At 38.4% G+C, this 19,676-nt stretch overlaps 1 protein-coding gene across 3 annotated transcripts in view; it reads left to right on the top strand.

Annotated features, from left to right (window-relative positions):
• The window catches only part of lingo2 (leucine rich repeat and Ig domain containing 2), a 234,568-nt gene that overhangs the window by 32,994 nt on the left and 181,898 nt on the right, over positions 1-19,676 (top strand). The window contains exons 2-3 of one of the 3 annotated variants that reach the window (XM_074674611.1): positions 8,029-8,101; positions 16,940-17,039. The exons of 1 other annotated variant lie outside the window; for it this stretch is intronic. The gene's annotated coding sequence lies outside the window, so the exon portion shown is untranslated. The remainder of the gene's footprint in view (positions 1-8,028; positions 8,102-16,939; positions 17,040-19,676) is intronic. One more of the 3 variants, XM_074674610.1, reaches the window with a different exon arrangement.

Below are 19,676 nucleotides of genomic sequence, written 5' to 3' on the forward strand. Positions count from 1 at the left end.
TTGGGACTGATTCTTGGATTTTTTTTTTTAAGCTACCTATACCTTCGCTGAGGCTGTTTTTTGGAGGGAGCATAAGATACAAACAACAAAACATTCTGCTCATGTGATGATGCATTTCCCTCAAAAAAAGGGATGCCTGTAGAAAAGTAGAAAAATGCTGGTCATGTATCTGGCAGCTTTGTCTATTTTTTGGTTTGTTCTTTTCCTCTTTAAAATGCATTATGTTTTCATTTGTAGGAAATGTGCTATTCGTATGGAATCGACATGAATTGGATTGAACTAAATTGCTCTGCTGTTCAATCTGTTCATCCAACGTGGATTTTATGATTATTGAGTCGTCTGGCAAATAGACAAGGAGTGTTAATGACAGCAGCTGTACTGTGTGTTCACTGAGAAATTCACAGAGAATTCATTAGTGACCATCACTGTGCCTGATCTTGCATCATGAAGGCATTTCAGATGAAAGCTCTTTCTCTGCAAGGAAAATAAAGACGGTACAAACTCAACTTCACTGTTAAGTTTTGCAAGATGAAAGGCTGGTGAAAAGTGAGAAGGCATTTTTTTCTGTATAATTAGAAAAAAAAAATCATCTACTTTGGACTTTTGAACCAATAGTCCCTATTTTTATACTTCAGTTTTGTCTATATCTTTTTTGTCTATATATCTATATAAGTTTGGTTGGTCAGATGTGATCCATTTACTTGTACAAAACTGTTCATACACTTAGCTCCCCCTTTTGCCCTCATGCAGTACCACATCCTGTTTTTTTTTTTTTTTTTGCGGTGCATTTGTGACGTAACGGCACCAAAAGTTCACTTCTTCCAGTTGGAGAGAGCATTGTCAATTTTCTCACAGCTACAAACATCCAAACAGGTTTTTACTGGATACATCCATTTTCGTCCTGTAGTGTATAAATCTCTCCAACAATATCTGTCTGTGCTGTGACATTTTTGAAATCCTTGACTGATTTTGTGTTCCCTTTGTGTTTTTAAGCCTTTGTTCTGTGGCCTACATACTGATTGTTGAGATTTAAAAAGCCTCCCAAAGTGTGCTGCAGAGGTCCCTATGGAAATGTGACACTGTTTACAAGCGTGCTCCATATATTTCATTAGAAGAAACAGCATATTATCTCAATCAGGATTTTCATTTAATTTCATTCCATTCAATTTAGGCAAACTCAAGATCATCCATTGGATTCTTAGGGAAGGAGCTTTGAAGCTTCATTGGGTGAGCTGGCCCAAACAAAGTATTGGTCAACCAAGCAAGTCTGCACAGTTAAAGAAAATAAGATTTTCATGCTTATTTTTGTGATAAAGACTGGCTTTTATCCGTCCGTGGCTTCCAGAGCATTTGCACACAGCCTCAAGGAACAGATTGAAGCACTTCTGGATTTGCTTCTTTACTCAAGACTGGAGGTTTCCTCTTCTTTAAGATGCATGAGCATTTTTGGAGTCAGCCTTGGCAGCTGGTTTGAAAGTCTGCAGTTAAAAAAGAAAATAAAAATCTGGCATTGGTCTGACCTTTGGGTTGCTTGGTTTAGAGTTCTTGACATAAATAAGTTGTTGCTGAAGTTTGCAATGCTCTAAAGACCCTGCTCTAAGCTTCATGATTGATAATTAATGGAGGATCAAGTTGTACCAAGTTTTCTTCAGAAAGTTTTGTCTCAGAAAATATGCTTTCACAAAACTAAAAGTACTTCTTTTGTACATTAAAAAATAACAGATCCATCTCTTAAGTATTTAACTATTGATGTTCTCTCTTAAGCATGTTTCTTGTATTTGAGATGTTTTGCTTTTCACCTCAAGGTACATATGACACTATTTTAACTCTGAATATGATCAAAGAACTATTAATTGTCCTTGAAAATACTTCAACTATAGCTCTATCTCTTTATTGTTTAAGGCTGAAACAAACTGGGCATGTGAAGTCTCTTCCTCCAAGGTGCTGCTATTGTATTGCATCAGTATTGTATTGTCTCATCTCCAAATGTTTGGAATGATGCAATGCAAATCTCATTTCAACTAAGATCTGTCTTCTTCTGTGGCTGCTTTCAAAATTTTGTGTCTTTTTGTTTCTCAAGTGAGTTCCAGATTTTTCCTCAAGGAGCCCAGCAGTTTTCAGGCCCATCAATTATTTAACGCCTGTTGCCCTCTGGGAAACTCCTGAGAAATTATGATGATAAATGCAATCAGGAAACATGAAATATAAACGTATAAATCTAAATTTTCATTTGGGTTCTAATCGTTCTTTTGTATTAGGAGTTGGAATCACTAGATTGATGTACTTAGGTAAAATGAAATGTGCATGACTAAGCACAGAAAACTGCACAACCACTAATAGAATTTTGGAGGTAAAGGTTGCTCTTGCAAGTATTACAGAAGGCACTCTGTTTATGGAGAGCAAACACACCTGTAATGTTGAAATGTTTCTTCTATTCTCCCTGGCTGCACTGACTCCATTATAAATAAGCATGAATGTTTTAAGACCGATAACTAGTTCAACATGCAGTCACACAGGAACATTGCTTTTACCCCTCATTGAAGTTTTATAAGAAGACTAAAGGATGAGTCCTTTATGGACTGTATGGATTAAATTGAAACACTAAATAACATTTAGAGCACAGTTTAGGACATTCTTTTAGGGTATGACAGCGGCACACAGTACGAGGACGTTCCTTGTGTTTATGACAATAATAAAAGAGCGTAGCTAAAATGATGTCACTGAAAAAGTAGTTTGAAGCTGGGAACAGTGCATTCCATCTTGTGTCATCTGGGAAAGGGTTAGAAAACTTAGCATTAAAGACTCCTCAAACCTCAGTGGTATAACATGGTAAACTCAAAAAGAGGACCAAAATTCAAGCATAGAAACATAATTTATGTATCTTCACAGGACTTTTATTGAACAATGTGCTGAAGTTGTAAGTCTCTGTGATGAAATGGTTCAGTTCTTGTTTGAATCTTTGACAGGAAGGAATGTTCCAAAGTGATTAAAGGGGCTGTGAGGAGTTTCTAAATTATTTTTAAAAAAGTCTCCCTTCTAGGTATATGCCTGATAGCAATCCACACTTTAAAACAAGATTATTACAAGTTACAGGTTATTTTAAAATGCTACTTCTTAGCTACCCAAAAGGGTTGAACAGGACCAGATTGATTTACAGCCCGTCTAGGGCTATATGACAACACCATGAAGTTGATACGTACTGACAGTGTTTATTTGTTGTTGCGTTAGCCTAAAGATACGTTGGAGCACCAGGCTGCCTATAGCGCTACATATAACCAGCCACTACATTTGCTTGATGCCACGTTTCAAACCATATGGCTACGTAACTGTACTGAAATGTACGTCAGTGTGCAGTGACTCTGGGCCACAGGGTGGCGAGGGAGTGCAGTTAAAACAGGCCCTCCTTGTAGCATCTTTAAATTCTTCATCATTTTAATATTTACCTTGACAAAATGTTGCGTCCAAAGGTTTGTAGAAAAATAGATAAAGAAAAATCAGGAAAAAAGTCAAATCTGAGCATCATTTATTCCATGTGGCATAGTATTATAGAGCCTGCATGTAAACAATGTGGGATTGGTTAGCTGGGTGCTGCTAAAGCTAGCAGAGCTAATACCACCAGTATTCACTCATTCCTGTGATGTCCCTGTCTGTGCTGGCTACACACTTGTTTGTTACCCAAACAAAACCTATTTCCTGTTTATAGAAGTCTAAACCAGGCTTCACTTCAAGATGCCATCAGTCATGTGTGCTTGGCTACAACTGGACGGTAGAGTATTGTGGAGTTCACCACAAATCAGGACCACAGCCCAACTAGTGGACAATGGCAAAACTACAGCTTTGACACAATATGCCTACAAATGTAGCACATCCTATATCCCTATTCTTGGACTAGTAATCTAGAGCTTGGTCTGTTGAAACTATTCAGAGATCAAAACAAGATACAAGAGAAAAACAAGATGAGCCACTTGAAGCGGTGCTTTGCTTTTCCAAAAAGCCTGACAATCACTTTTAAAAAATGCCCCTTTTCATGTGAAACTGTTTTTGTCTGCTTTTGATTACCTGATCTTATTTTTTTTTTTTTTTTTTTAAAGAAAGAAACGGACAATATTCTTATTTAGCTTTTGGGAGAATAATCTTAGAGGATCAGCTCAAAAAGGAAAACTATCTATAGAGCTTTATAACGTGTCATTCTCTAGTTTTTTTATCCACAAATAATTTCCTTTCTTAAGAACTGTTCCCTTTATTTGTATAGACTGTGAGTTAGGGGTTTGATGTGAAATTTGCACTAGGGTACACACTGGAAAAAAATATACTGACAGACCTCAAGTCAAAAAAGGAGATAAAAATGTATCACACTGTAAAATAATGTTAGCCTTCACACTGACCCCAGGGCTATTAAACTCCTTTTTCTGAAAAAAAAAACCCACTCACAACTTTTAGCATCATACTCAGTTTGATTAATAACTATATAAAACCATATTCAGGGAAAATAAATAGCAGGTGCAAGTGGGCGGGATCGAATGTACTGTCCTCTGACGTATGGTGCGCAGTGTGATTTGAGCTGAGTTATGGCAGCGTGTGTGGTTGCCAGAAGCAGTGGAAATATGCCAGTGTAGCAGCTCATTAGATTCTTCATAAATCAAGCCACTGTGTTCAGTAGATATATTTGTGGAATTTTTATAGCAGATAAAAATGTTTTATTCCAACTATAACATATTTTTAGACCCCTTTTTGGACAGAAATGATTGTGTAAAGCTTCTCTCTTTGAATTATTGAGAAAAGGTGAAAAGCCCAGAGTTGCAGGAGGGTGAAGCATTTTAACAGTTGTAACTTTCTCCTGGATAAAATAAATAACCCTGTCGTAACCCTCCACCCACAGCGAGCTTTTGACCCCGATAGATAAGTCATCACCTACAGTGACTTGGAACAATATAGGAGAGTACAAGGTCAAAAAGTGTGGGTGGGTCAAGTGAACTTGCAGCTCCCATGAGTACCAGCTGCCATGAGCAGTGACAGCTATGCCTCATATTAACAGTGCCTGTGTTCCGGGGGCGAAAAATAGGAAAGGTGATGATTTCAGAATGACCAGGAAGCAGCATAATGACAGGAAAGAGAAGGTTAGAGTGAGTGTGTCTGTATGTTTGGGTGTACCGCCACACATAATGAGTCTGGTGGCAATTTAGCAGTTCTCAGCAGGTTGCCCTCTGGGAAGAGCTTATATGGGCAGTTGGTTGTTATGTGTAGGTGTGTGTGTGTGTGTGTGTGTGTGTGTGTGTGTGTGTGTGTGTGTGTGTGTGTGTGTGTGTGTGTGTGTGTGTGTGTGTGTGTGTGTGTGTGTATGTTTCCCCTTGTTTGTGTGTGTGCCTGAGTGCTTGGCAGCGTTTCATTTCGTAGCCAGGAATCTGCTGACCTTGGCAAACTGAAGATTTCATCCCGGTGATGTCTCATCCCTCTCCTAGTTCTCTTTCTCCTCTTGCTCTCACCCTCGCTCCACCCAAATCCCCCTCTGAGACAGTTTTATCCTCCTCTCTTTGTGAAGAAGAGCCCGAATGACCGGAAAGATCCAGCATCAAAAGCTTTTTACCTGAATAATTTGCCAAGGGGCTGTAAATACAATAGAAAGGACAGTGATGAGATTTTGCCACATATCCGGTCATCAGGAGGGCTTTGTATTTAAAACTCTTGACTTTGCTTGTCATCCTGGTTTCTGCTGGCTCATACTTTTTAGAAGTTAACCCAAAATCCAGTTATTTGAAAACTGCTGTCGAAGAGGCCGAGCTGCAGTGACTGGCAGATTGGAGTATTTTTGTCCCATTGTTATTTTCCTCTGTGCCTCAAACAGTCTCTTCAGAGACATCACACACACACTAGTGGAAATGTGAAAGATTAAAATTTGTACTACCAAAATTGCAACACAAACAATTGCTACATTATTGTTTGATTTATAAAGTGTTTTTCTAACATTAGTTGAGTCTATGTTCTTTCATCATTGAATTTGGTGACAGGAAGGAGTTTGATAGAAGAATAGCTGAATGCTGCAGCAATGACGCATGTGTCTGAGTTTTCAAACTGCTTAATGGTGACAGCAGTAGAAGCCACCCAGCACTGGTGCTAGTGTTCACTGGGAAACTATGAGCAAAGAATTCAACAGAAATGAAACAAGTGCTGTTTTTTTCTGTGTCAAAATAACTGAAACCATCTATACCAGCTGTGTATACCAAAGAAAAGACCATCTCTCGGAACGTGGACTGATAGCTCGACCACACTACACAGAATTGTATTGAAGTCGTTAAGAGATAAACCACATATATCACATTGTCATAATTATGGACGAAGCACCTATTACACCAGGGTTAATCAGCAACTGGGGCAGCTGTGGTATCAGGGTATCATTCGTTCATTCCATATCCGTTTTAAAACCAAAATGGAAAAATGGAATAACAGAAAAACAGAAAAACATGATTTTTCATGAAAACGAAAAATTGAATAACAAGTCGTTATCCGTTTTCTGATTTTGGATTCTAAAACAGATATGGAATGAATGAATGATACCCTGATACTGTGGCTCGGTGTTAGCGGTAGAGTGGGTATACCTTTAATTGAAGGGTTGGAGGTTTTGTTCCAGCTTTCACGATCACATGCTGAGTTGTTCTTGGTGTAAATTGCTGCTGGTGTTGCAGATTTCATCACCTCGCATGTGGATGTTTGTTGAAATTACTGTTTGCTTTGAATAACTCCCTGTCCCCACCAGAGAAGCTATTTGAATATTTCTCCATCCATAACCACTGTAGTTATAAAGTCGATGTTATTTTTGCTGCAATGTGTTCCCGTAGCCAATATGACCAGATGTTTCTGCTTGGGTTAAACAAAGAGAAGTAAAAGGAAAAGGAGTAACTGATGTAAACAAATTCACCTTCTTGGTTATGAACATCACATATTAACAACAATTTTCACTTGTAATTATGTCAGCATTTACCCAGTCTTTGCTGTCTTCTTACAAAGGACAAGTCAGTTTTAAAATGTCTCAGCCTTGGAGGTCTTTATGACTAAAAAAAAAACCTTTTTACACATAGAGGTAGCACTAGTATAAGAAGAAAAACGATGTTGATGGAAAGATTATATGAATCACTTCATTATTCCCACAAAAATATACACGTATATTTAGGACATTATTAAGTATTTTCTTAGTTTCAGCCCACTATGAAATCTATGTCACCTAGGAACCCGCAGGATAAGTCATGCTGACTTTATTGCATTAACGTCATTTTTTTTTTTTTTTAGTAGGAACTCTCCTCGCCCCTCCAGTTGTATTTATTTGATCCATCTTTAGATTAACTTTTTTATTATCTTCTTCACTTACACTGAGCTGGGTTTTACTTAGAAAGGCTACACAGAAGTCTCTCATGGAGAGAAAGTTTTCGAGGGAAGAATGGAGCAACGGTCACACAGCAACTACTTGACATAACCTCCAAGAGGATTTCATTTTTTTCCCCTCAAGATGTGAAAATATACATCATGCACATGCATATAAGAATGTAAGGTCCACCTGTCTTATTTCACAAGGCTCTTTTTAATATTACAGCACAATACAATCTGAGCTTCTGGAGCATTAGAGGGAATAAGTCTCTTCTATCTTATTAAAGCAACAGTAGCCAGTTCAGATATATTGAATTACATTTTCAGCTTTTAAGGATGTTTAGAGAATCCCATAGGATATTGTCTCTCCTTGATATAAATCAATAAACAGCAGAAATCATATTCTATGAAAATCTATACAATTGCACAGTGTTATTAATGTTCTTTGTCCCTTGTGAGCATAAATTTGAGTCATATAAAATCAAGGATTTACATCTGTATTCAAGTGATCTCGGTTGCTGTTCTTATGCGGTGTGACACGGAGCACAATAAGTGGATGACATAAGCCCCGTGAACGCTGACATCCCAAATGTTTCTGATGTGTCTGTCTTGTAGAATAACATGAGTCTTTGCTGCATGTCTGTACAGAAGTCTTCTCTTTTTCTGTTGCAGACTGAATCCGTGTAGGCACCATTTGGCTCTCCTGGCAGAAAGCAGACATGTTCTTTGCCTCTGTTCCAGTATGGTAAGTCAATCCTCCATGTCCCTTATTGGCATGAAAAAATGTGTTCCTCAGGGAAACAAACAGCACAGGCTTCATGCATCAGTCATGAAAGATTTTATAACTACATGATGACTTTAATTACTGTGAGGTAAAACTACAAATGTAATGTTGCTAGTCTCTTCCTGCTTCAAAGAAACCCTGTTCTATAAATAATAATAGCTTTCATTTAGGGGACAGGATGTGAAAACAAGAAACTATACATAATGATAATCTGACAATATTTGCCTTCCTGTTCCTGTTTATTTTTACATATTTTGACAGGAAGAGAGGCAATCTGAACAGTGTTGGAACTGTGACATGATTGAAAGGGCTTATGGCATCCATGCACTGTGTCTGATTTACTCTTAAGATGGCAGTTTTGTACAAACTAACCCGCAGGTGCATTGATACCGGGTGAATCCGTGGGTGGTTTATTTTAAAAATAGGCCAGCTGAGCACACTGTTCAGTTCACATACAGCTCTATAAATCTGCAGACAAGTAGAAAAGATAAAAAATAGTGTTCTTTTGAACTTTTTGTCAACTCAGCCTTATGTAAAGATCTGATAAAGAGGCACTGACTGTTTACATTAGGGCTCTTGTGCACCAGCTCACACTCCTCCTATTCAGAGCAATAATATGATGTATCCCGTCAATCTGCATTCTTTACTACTACCAGTGAACCTGCATCTCCCTGTTGACGTCAAGATTATAGACCTACTCTTGTGTTTTCAACCTAGTATACCTCCATTGGTGGGCTGATTTTTTATTGAAGCATTTCATAAATCTTGCATAACACCGTTGCACACAGTGATGCAAGAACTCTGAATTTGTTGTCCAAGCTCAGACTCAAAATGGAGGCAAACAAACACTCACAGCCCTCGGCCTAAGCTTGGGTTTACAAGGGTTGGTCAGGGCGATAGCAGCCCAGAGGCACAAATCCAGAATCATTAAAGCCGTTCTGTTGTACCAATCCCTGTCATTGTGCTTAACATGATAAGAGCAGCTCACAGTTCCATGCCAACTACTGTGCCCATTCAGCAGTCCTAAATTGTACTGGCAGTGTTATAGGGGACGACATGGCACAGTGGAAAGGAGAGCAGTCAAGCATGATGTAGCCAATTATTGCAGAATCTCGTGTTAATTATCTCTTTTTTTATCCTTTTTCTAATGCTATAAGTGAGCACTGCATTGATACTCATTTTATTAAAGACATGAGCAGGCTGTGTTATTTTAATTGCAAATACAACTAATCAAAGACTGGGTGGAAATGTTGCCTGAGGTTTACGGGGGATCCAGTAACATCCTGATAGCTCTGGGGAGGCTGACGAAATGGAAGCAGACGTTGCTGTTATGAGCCTGCGGTTGCTGGTATTGTGATGATAGTAAAAAAATGATGTATACCAACTGTAGCTTTTCAGGCAGCTTATAAGTCTTTGAAGTCCTATGAAATGCTGAGTGAGGAGCTTCAAGGTGAAGTAAATGCTGCTCAGGTTAGATTAGAGAAGGATAAAATCGCAGGGTTTGGTCAAGTCTAGTCAAAGATGATTAAAAACTTATAAGATATGAGTGTATGAAGCTTAATAAATGGAGCTGAGGCACATTAAAAGTAGTTGGGCATCCTGTTATCAGCAAAACTGAGCTTTAAGATTCAAACCTCACGTTGTACTGTTTCTTTAAAAGCCATTTATTTATCAGTGGGTAAATAGGATGATACTTAAAAAAAAACACAATTGATCATTAAGAAGAAACAATATATATATATATTCTTTTACATATAAAACTTATATGTTTTTACATTGGATGTTCAAATGTGACTTCTTACCTTGTCATTTCAACTAGAATTTAAAGTCTGACCAATCAGCCAATCATAAGGTAGTTTAAAAAATACTGAAGACAACTGACATTGAGCACAATTTATTTTATTCAAAACACATGGAAAATGTGCTGCACTTTGAGATTTGCCTTCAGTTATCTTTCTTGTCTGATCCAGGTAGTACAGCATTTTGATGCTATAACTTGGCAGGTGGTGGTTGGGTATGCTGCAGCTCAGAAGAAAACACATGACCAGCACTCCAGGCTTTCAATAACAACAAGAACCAATGAAACAAGTCCTACTGATTTGCTCAACCAGCTAGAAATTCTGGTATTGACGAATTAAGTGTGTTTAATTGTTTATTTGACTGAACGTTTGCAGCCCCAGTTTTCCATAATGCCAATATGTCAGGGGGTATGTGCTTTTACCCAAAAGCCACATGAGAAGGGAAATGATGTATATGGCCAACTCTGTAATATTTAAGGCCAAAATAAAACAGAGAAGAGAAAAAAAACAAAGGTTGATGTAAAGATGGCAGAAATATCTATTGATGTCTTATCTCAGATCTTTAGTATTTAAGTGACAACTAATGCATGAGTAATTTTGCATCTGTATTTTTTAGACTTATGGGGACTTCTTCAGGACATCAAGGTTATAATGCTAATTCCAGTTTCTTTAGCCCTCTTGTCCTGTATAACTTAACAGTTTATTAAAATGTGTACAAATATTTGTAATGACAGAGAATTTTGTTGTTATGAGTTCTCAATTTTTCAAGGACCCAAGAGAGGACATATTGTTGGTGGTCATTTTTGATCTGTTTCCATCAAAAAATTATAAAGAATAATCATAATCTGGAGCACAAAACTGTTATTCGCTTTCCGCTCAGGAGATTACACAATCCATTGCTGGGTTACTGCCAGCTGAAATAATGAGAGGCCAAGGTCACCAAACATCAAACCACTCAGTGCAAAATAATTCACATTAGCTTCTGTAACATCACTGAATAGAAATAAATAATAATTAAAGTAGATAATAGTTAAAATCCAGACCTTTGAATCTCCCTTCTTTCAGACTTGCTCATCGATCAAAGTTGGTCTGGTGATGTTCCCATCAACAGTCACTTTGCCGGTTTAAACAACAACCAAATTGAGTGAATCCAGACAAGTGTTGTTGGATTAAGCAGCTGGTGGAGTATATGATGCAGCATAAAATTGCTGAGTCCAGTAACAGTGCTTGGCGCTCCTTATGCTTGCTTGCTGACAATGCTAATAGTGAAAATCGTCTTAGTAAAGAAATGGTGTGACAAAGCGTGGCTGTTACCCTCTTTCTAGAATGGACAACTGTGTGGATCATATTGGAGGTGGAACAAAGGTGGAGTGTATTGAGGCTTTTCCTGTTCCTACAAACCGAACAGAGCTTTCTTGTTAAATCGAGGTGGTTGGTTATTAGGGGCTCCAGCAAAAGGTTTTGCCTGCCTTGGCCTCCCCCTTAACTGATTTGTTGAGCCCAAGGGTAAGCTTTATTTGGTCCAAAGCCTGCCCATTGGTGTTTGAGCAGACGAAAAGTCTCTTGGTAAATGCACCCAATCTCGTTGTGCCCTCATTTGATGAGCCCTTAAGCTGGCTGAGGGTGTGAGTAAGTTGGTGCTGTTCATCTTCAAGAAGGTTTTGATGGGGTTGAGCATCCAGTTTCTTATTTGTCAAAGAAACTTGATGTTCGTCAGAAATGGTTCTCAACCATTGAAAAGAAGGTGCTGGCACTCATTATGGCTCTGGAGCACTTTGAAGTCTATGTCAAGTGCTGCTATTGCACCTATAGTTGTCAAGATACGGATCAAAATTTGCTCATGTTTCTGCATAGAATGCAAGACAAAAAACATTTGATGGACTGGAGTTTGTGGTTGCAAGCCTTCAATGTGGAAACCAGACAAATCTGTGGCAGGGATAATGCTTTGGCTGTTGCATTGTCACGCCTCTAAGCCAATGTTCCTGAACAATGGATGTTTTCCTACTATACATTGTTCAGTAACTAAGAGTTACCCCCCCCCCCCAAGTTGACCAGTTTTCAAAATGCAGATCTGAGCACCATTTCAGGGATAAAAGCCCAACCCCAGTGAGGCACTACCTCTGTCATTCTATCAGGACACACCTCAGCAGCATCTTGCACACCTTTTGTCTTAGTGTCATCCAGTGAATACATCTCTTATATGTTGTAATTTTATTTTGTACAGCCATCATGATTTTGCCTATTTCTTATGACCCTTGAGCCAGGTCTTGACGATTTCTTGAAACACAACCTTGTTCACAACAAAACATTTTTCCATAACTTACCTGAAGATAAATCTGAAGAAGAAATCTAGAGATGAAAACATCACAGAAAAATAACTACATTTGACAGAATCAAAATCTTGCCAGATTGCACCTGAAAAAAACAACACAAAATTCAGAAGCACATAACCAAGAAAAACTCTCTGGAGGTTAGATGTTTCTCTCTGGCCACGTCCTGTCGTCCTCAAGTGTTTGTAGAAAAGCTGGGGAATACAAAAAAATCTGATTTTGGCTTTTCATCACCTTTGTTGAGTGTCTCTGCTAAAAAAAAAAAAAAAAAAAAAAAAAAAAAAAAAAAAAAACCTTCCATGAACAACCCCTTACTGTTAAGCTGGAGGAAAGGTGTCAGTTTCCTACCTCCAGGAAAAGATCCTACTTCTTTCTAAGACTTCTTCAAAAATCCCTAAAAATCATTTTTTTCTGGCCACATCATGTCACCCTCAAAATCTTGCAGAAATACTTGGAAAACCAATTTTCTGAATCGTCTGGGTTGGTTGTCTCTTGTGACATCACAGTTCATTCAACCAGTCAAACATCAAATCTTTTTCAAGAACAAATTTAGACAAAACAAAGCTGAACCCCTGGCTGTTAAGAAATATGGCTCACTTTGGAATTTATACAGTGGAGAATGACAACATGACAACAGCATGTTGTTATTCTCCAATTCTGAAAAATTATCTTCACAAAAAGGCCAAAAACAGGCTAAGAATGAGTACTCAGGGGCTGTGATCCTCTGGCCCTAAAGAAACTGCAATAACAACAACCATGACTCTGTTGTGGTAATAGCTGCCTGGACCCAAAATCCTTTTTAAAAACCATTGTCCATGAACACAATTTGTTGCTGCATCCAGGTTAAAACTGCATCATGCAAAGGTTCCTCTTCCAGATATTAGTATATTCTCTGGGCCCCAGTGCATATGAGATTGCCAACCTGGAAAACATTCACTGCCGATTAAATAACAGTTCTATGAAGGTGGAATTAAAGGGGCTTCAAGGCAGTGAGCAGTATGTCACTAGGGGACAATAAAATCCTGTTTTTTTGGATTGATGTCAGAGGGCTACCGAGCTAGTGCTGGCAACCTCTGATACTCCCAGCCTGCACGCCCCAGGCAGTCACCTTTTCTACTCTCATCACACAGCTAAATAGAGTCCAGTGCAGCTTAAATTAGAGAAAATGGTTCGCAATCTCTCTCAATCAATGGATCAAGTTTGTTAACTGGTTCTCTAATTTCTATCGTCCCTGACCAAAATGTGGACTTTCATGATTGAGCTTCAGTTTAGTTACTCTCATTGTGTTTGCGTTTTAAACTCTCCTAGCAGGTCCTTCTTAGAAAGTTTTGGAGAGAAAGCGATTTTATGAACAGTGTTATTTTGTTGTTTTAATTGCTTTTTCTACAGACACAGTTAATGAACTTGAAGGTCAACCTTTAAGACTTGTCTTTATCGCACAGAAGTGTAACTTTTTTAATTAATTCTGATTAGGTTTTTTTTGTTTTATTGGCAGTTGCTCTCATAAAGCTTACATTTTTATGATACCAACTTCAAAGCTTAGTACAAGAAGCCAGGGACTTAAGCTGTACTTTTCTTTATTGTCATCCTTTTTATAGCTTTGCCAAGCTCAACACCTGAACTGCAACGGTTGGGAAACAAATGAAAAACACTGAGGTCAAAAAAACATTGACACATTTCTAATTGGCTTTTAGGAGGTGTATGTCCAACTAACGATATTATAATACAGAATCAATCACTGTTGAAAATGTGCCTGTTAGCCAAAAAACTCGTAGCTTTGGTGTAGCTCCTTTATTTCTTTTCAAGAAAACAAACAAACAAAAAGTTTAATACACAAACTGAAAACAACTGAGTAGAACTATGAGTGGTGCCCTGCAGAAAGATGTGAAATATAGAGTTTTTATAAACTCTGTTACATTTTAAACTTTCACCATTACTTTTCTGTTTCTTTAAGATATGCTTCTCCCAGCACTAGCAGACCTATAGGGTGGGCCATAAGTTTCCATACAGACCAAGACAACTTTTTTTTTTTTTAAGATTTATTGTGCTCAATATGATTAACATTGTTTGTTGGAAAAACACATTTTATTTTTCCTATGTATGAAAACTTTTGGCCCACCCTGTAGATTTCATCTTAATCATCCATGCTACCATACTACATACCATACCATACTACATACTATCAATTATACCACAAGTACTTTTGAGAGGACATAAAAGTAACACATAGTAGGAGCTGATTATACCTACTGGCTTGAAGACAAAGCAAGAAAGAAAAGACTTCATTTTAAGTCCCTTGGTGGCAAACGTATGAAATGTAGCTTACTTAATCTTAGGGTAGGAAAATATATATAAAAACGGGTACAAACTCTGGTCTCCCCTCTGGTTGAAGTCCAGGCTGGGGTCCAGACTGAACTACAGGCTGAGGTACAGGATTGCCTTTGGGCAGTGGCTTAGGTGACTGCAGGCTGTGGTGTCGGGGGCACTGCAGAGTCCTCTTTCCATTTCCGCAACCCCACTGCATCCAGTTCCTCTTGAACATGATATGTGATCATGAGAGGAAAGGAAGAAGCCAGGTTGACCTCTGCTTTCATTTTGTCCCGGCAGAGTTGTGTAACTCCTCCTCAACAAGCTCAGTTGGTCGTGCCTCAGGTTGAGGTGCCTGAGCCTGGGGGTACATGGGAACATTTTTAAAGGCCTTGTTTCTGCATGTTTTGGCAGTCTTCCATGTTACTTGACCCCCCCACCCTTTTTTGTTTTGTTTTGTTTTTTGTTTTGTTTTTCTTTTGTCCTTTGAATCTTCATTGATAAGATGGTCATTGAGCAGGAAATTATGCTAAGGGAGTAGAAGAAGATGCCATAAAAGTCTGTTGAACACCATGGATTTGAACCATCGAGTGCTTTAAGCCTCTGCACATGTGGTTCAGGATTTAACCACCAAGCCACACCAGCACCCCGAGTTTCATCTTATTTTTGTGCCAGTGTGGCTGTTTAGTTCTGACTGGAGTACCAAGATGAAAAGGGGGAATTTATTCTGATATTAATCTCTTATGGTTGGTACCATAGCTTGCTTTTCCTTCCCTGTCTTTAATGTACCTTTTAATATTTCCTGTAGTGTTTTGCAGAGTTGTTCCTTTTATTTCTTGATGCTTGATGCAGCTCATTTTTCTATCTCTGGATTGGCACAGGCACCTTTGTTCATTCAATGAAGATGGAGATCTCACATCTTTGTCAGAGATAGGTTTAATGAATCCCTGGCACAAGCAAAAAAGGCAGCTGCACGTCTCACACAGGCCTGTTTCCTGTTGTAATCCTGTCGGCAAGAAAACAAGTTTTTGTCATCAAAGTGGATTTACTATGTCTGCACTGTGGGGAAGACAACACAGCAAAGACTTTCTAGCAACTTTGAGAGCTCTGCTGTTGTTGGCAGATCAAAGCCAGGATTAGGTATGGGTACCTTTTACAATCAGACATGCTAAGAAAACTAAATTTGACAAGACCTTTTAACTTGTTAAATCCCAAGTTTCAACAGAACTGTTTGATGCCACCAGCTGCATACCTTCCCTTTCAAACCTGGAGGCTGCTCTGATCACCTTACTCTCCCACCCCATCATCCTTTTCACTTTCTGTTATTTCCTGTCCCAGCATCTTAGCAGCAGTTGTGAAGCGCAAGTTGCCGCATCTAAGGCTCTCCTTTGGAACCTACTGTCAGCACCCTTGTGTCATGTGGTGACAAAGCTGAATATTATGAAAGTATGTAGCATTAAGTTGCAGACTAAGATGAATCTAGAACAATATGTAAAAAAGGGGGTGTGAAGAAAAAATAGAAACTCATTCTTATTTCTAGCCCCCTTATTAAAAGAGTGTTCTTCAGTCTTAAATTGTAGCAACAGCTGTGAATATTTGCCTTTTGATCTTATTTTTGGTTTATCTGTTTGTCATTTATTTTGTGCATCAACAGCTACCTGATAACAGACTTGACAAAACGGATTTAACACATGAAGGCGTAGTTAGTTCTGAACACGTAGGAGCTATTGATTGTTGTTTCTCGGCAGTAACTTTGGAGTGAGTGAGTGGGAGAAGTGATTGTCGATCTCATCGATCTGACACAGGGAAATTTACGTTCACGCTAGTTGCTGTTTTCTCTCAGATGTTAGAGCTGCTGGTGCTGCCGTGTCTCTGTCAGAGTGCAGCAGGAGACCCCTGCCTCTTTAGTTGAACATGAACGTGGAGATAGCAAGTAATGCATAAATTTGAGCGATAAGACAGTGGAGCCACATTGTGACAGCGTTGAAGCGGCATGACAGCATAATCAGTCATTGCAGAGAGTTGCAGAGGACACGGAGATGATGCATTCTTTGTTGGAACTTTTGAAATCACCCACTGAGACACATTTCAACAGTTTGGGTGCCATGGCTGTATCACTCATCAGAGGGGATATAACATCTATTTATCAGATTGAGGAAGACTAGCTCCACTTTTGCATCTCATTGTTTTCATATTGCATCAATTTTAGCTGGGACTGGAAACTGATACATTGTAGGCCATTTGTCATGACTAATCTGTGCTACTTTAATCACTGACTCGTTCAGCTATCTCCAAGTCCCACCTCTGTCTTTTTAATGCCAGCTGATTTGTATTCCCGATACATTTGTCGTTTTGTGTCGCAGAGGCAGCGAGGGGGGTTTGACAGCCAGGACCAAGTGGCTGACGTTTGATTGACAGTGCAATGTTCCAGGAGAGAAGCAGGGAAATTATCTGCATTTCAGGGTAAGGATTAATCCTTCTCCTGCATGCTCCTCAATATCTTTGGCCGAGGACAGGGGAGGAAAAGTGTTTAAAAATTATAATGGGAGTTTGAGTTAATTGAAGCACATTTTGGAGGGTCTATTAATGATGTTGACAGACTCTCAAGGGGGAGATGGATTTAGTGTGAATCTAGAGCTAGTCAAATTCGAATACAGTTTTCTCATCCAGAGACTAACTCAGACGTTGTATTCCTCTGTGAGTTGCATAGTCGGTGTTAACTCTGCATTGATTTATGTTTTATTCATTCAAGATTTATAACTGCTGTAAAAGATCCCAGCATTTGGAACTGGATCAGGTTTTTGATAAGGTGTGGCCTCCTAAAAGGAGACATTTTGCGCCAAATGCATGTTATGTTACAATATAAGGTGTTGGTGTTATCTCTGTGCGTGTTGACAAACTTCTTTTAGACTCTTTTTAAGAACTTCAGGAGACTTTTTGTCCAATAAGGACAAAGCTCCCTCTTGTACTCTTTCCATTTTTCACCAATAAGCTAGCTAACAGCTTTTAGTTATAACTGTGTGTTTGTGTAAATTTAAATCCACAAAATATCCCTTTCAAGTTTTAATAAGAAGCTACTAAACATGCGGAATGAAATAGCACTCTGCTAGCCATTTAATTGTAACGTTAGCAGTGATTGCAACTAAAAGAAACACTCACTTCATTTAACTGGAGCTGTTCACCTGTCTTACTTTTTCCCTATCACTGCCTTTGCCTTGACATCCTCAGTTTGATGTTTTAACAAGGTGGGAGGCAGTTCGCTCAATGAACTCTACCGCATTGAGCAGCAACACCTTAAGGAAGATGTAAGGGCATCTCAGTCAGCCGTCTAACTTCTCAGTCTCTGAAGTCATTGCTCTGTGTCTCATTTCCCAGAGTATTGATGTCTTTAAGTGAGCTTCCCAAGTGCCTGGAGGGAGAGGATCCTCTGTAGATTGCTCTGAGGATGTTGGGACACAGAAAACTGCTGTAGCTCAACAGTACTGTGTTTTTCTAGTTTTTATTTTTTTTAAGTGCAGAAGTGAAACTGTTTTGGAAGAGTAAAAAAATATGGTTTTGTGTTAAGTGGTATTTGCTGAATTACGTTGTTGGCTTTTTTTAAGTTGCCCTTCTTAGAACAGCACAGACAAATCACTGTACAATTTAACAAACTTTTCTTTTAGCTGAAGTTACAACAACAACCTAAATGTGTTAATCAGGCTGATGCACTGATTTCCTTGCTTCTGTACAAACTTACCTTCCTGGGCATGGTGTGCAGATTTAAAATCTGCTAGGTTTCTTAGAGGAGAGATTTCCTTCTTAGTGGGGCAGATTTATAATTCTACACTAGGAACTCAACATGAACACACAGTTTCCTGAAAAAAAAAATAAGATTGTTGACTCAAATGTCATCTTTCTCTGCACAAATGAAAGCTCTATTTTACAAAGGTAAAAAAATAAAAATAAAAATAAAAACTGGGAGAACAAGAACAATGAGGAACAAGCATATTGGGTTCCAGTGGAGAGGTGGTTTTCTATAAAGAAAAAGTTTAAAAAATGGAAACAAAAGAAGAATCAATACTTTTTTTCTACAACATGGCAATGCAGGGAGGTGGATTAGATGGAGTGCGGATATAGAGAGTGACTGAGACGAGGAAGAAATTGTGTTATGCTGGCCTCCTTTTAAAAGCAGCTATGGACTCCTGCCAATGTGTCCTTTTTTCCTTCGGATCAGCAGTATTTTATCTTCAGACTACTACTGGTTTTTCTGTCTAATATCAATGAAACCACAAAGTACAAGTCCTAAAAATGCAGGGCACTGGATAAAATGTTGACAAGTGCAGATTGTGTTGGTTTGCAAGTGAGCCAAAGTTCAACAAATTAAAAGTTGAAAAGGAAATGTTGGATTGGTTTGGAAAAAGAGGGCTAATTCTTAGTTTAATAGTCACAATACATTTAAAAATGGGTTAAGACAGGAGTGAAAAACACTGGAAAAGTTTTGAAATGGAAAAATAAAATAAAATAAAATAAAATAAAAAAAAGATTAGTTCAAAGATGGGTAGAGGTTTGCCACTTTGTGAAAGCTTATACTTCAACAATCTCCTGATGCTGTTTCTTAGAGTACAGTTGCAAATAATTTGGGGATTTCACCATTAATAGTGTATAATGTAATTAAAAAAAAAAAAAAAAATTCTGCATGTGGAGGACAAGACTGAAAACCAGTACTGGATGGTCATGATCTTGGGACCCTTAGGTTGGAATGCATGACTCTGGCAATCACTATGTAGGCTCAAACACATTTCTATCCTGTGTTTACAATAGCAGGTTGAAATGTATGCAGAAAGCAATCAATTTGTTAACGCTTGTTCTGGGCAAAAACATGACAATGGAGCCCTGTAATAGTTGAGCTGCTGAATTCTGGCAGCATTATATATACCTTGGAAACAAACAACCAAAGAGATGGGTTTCTAGATTTTCTAGTTCACAGAGATTGCTTGAGAAAAAAAAAAAAAAAAAAAAAAAAAAAGATGTGCTGCAATACAATGTTTGACATAAATTCATTGTGTGTTGTTTTTGCACTAATTTTAGTGGATGTTAGGTTTAAATTATTTGAAAACAAGA

Source organism: Halichoeres trimaculatus, unplaced genomic scaffold, assembly GCF_033239565.1.
Source record: "Halichoeres trimaculatus isolate MK-OKI-2021-1 unplaced genomic scaffold, fHalTri1.1 fHalTri1_scaffold_7, whole genome shotgun sequence".
NCBI classification, from domain to species: domain Eukaryota; kingdom Metazoa; phylum Chordata; class Actinopteri; order Labriformes; family Labridae; genus Halichoeres; species Halichoeres trimaculatus.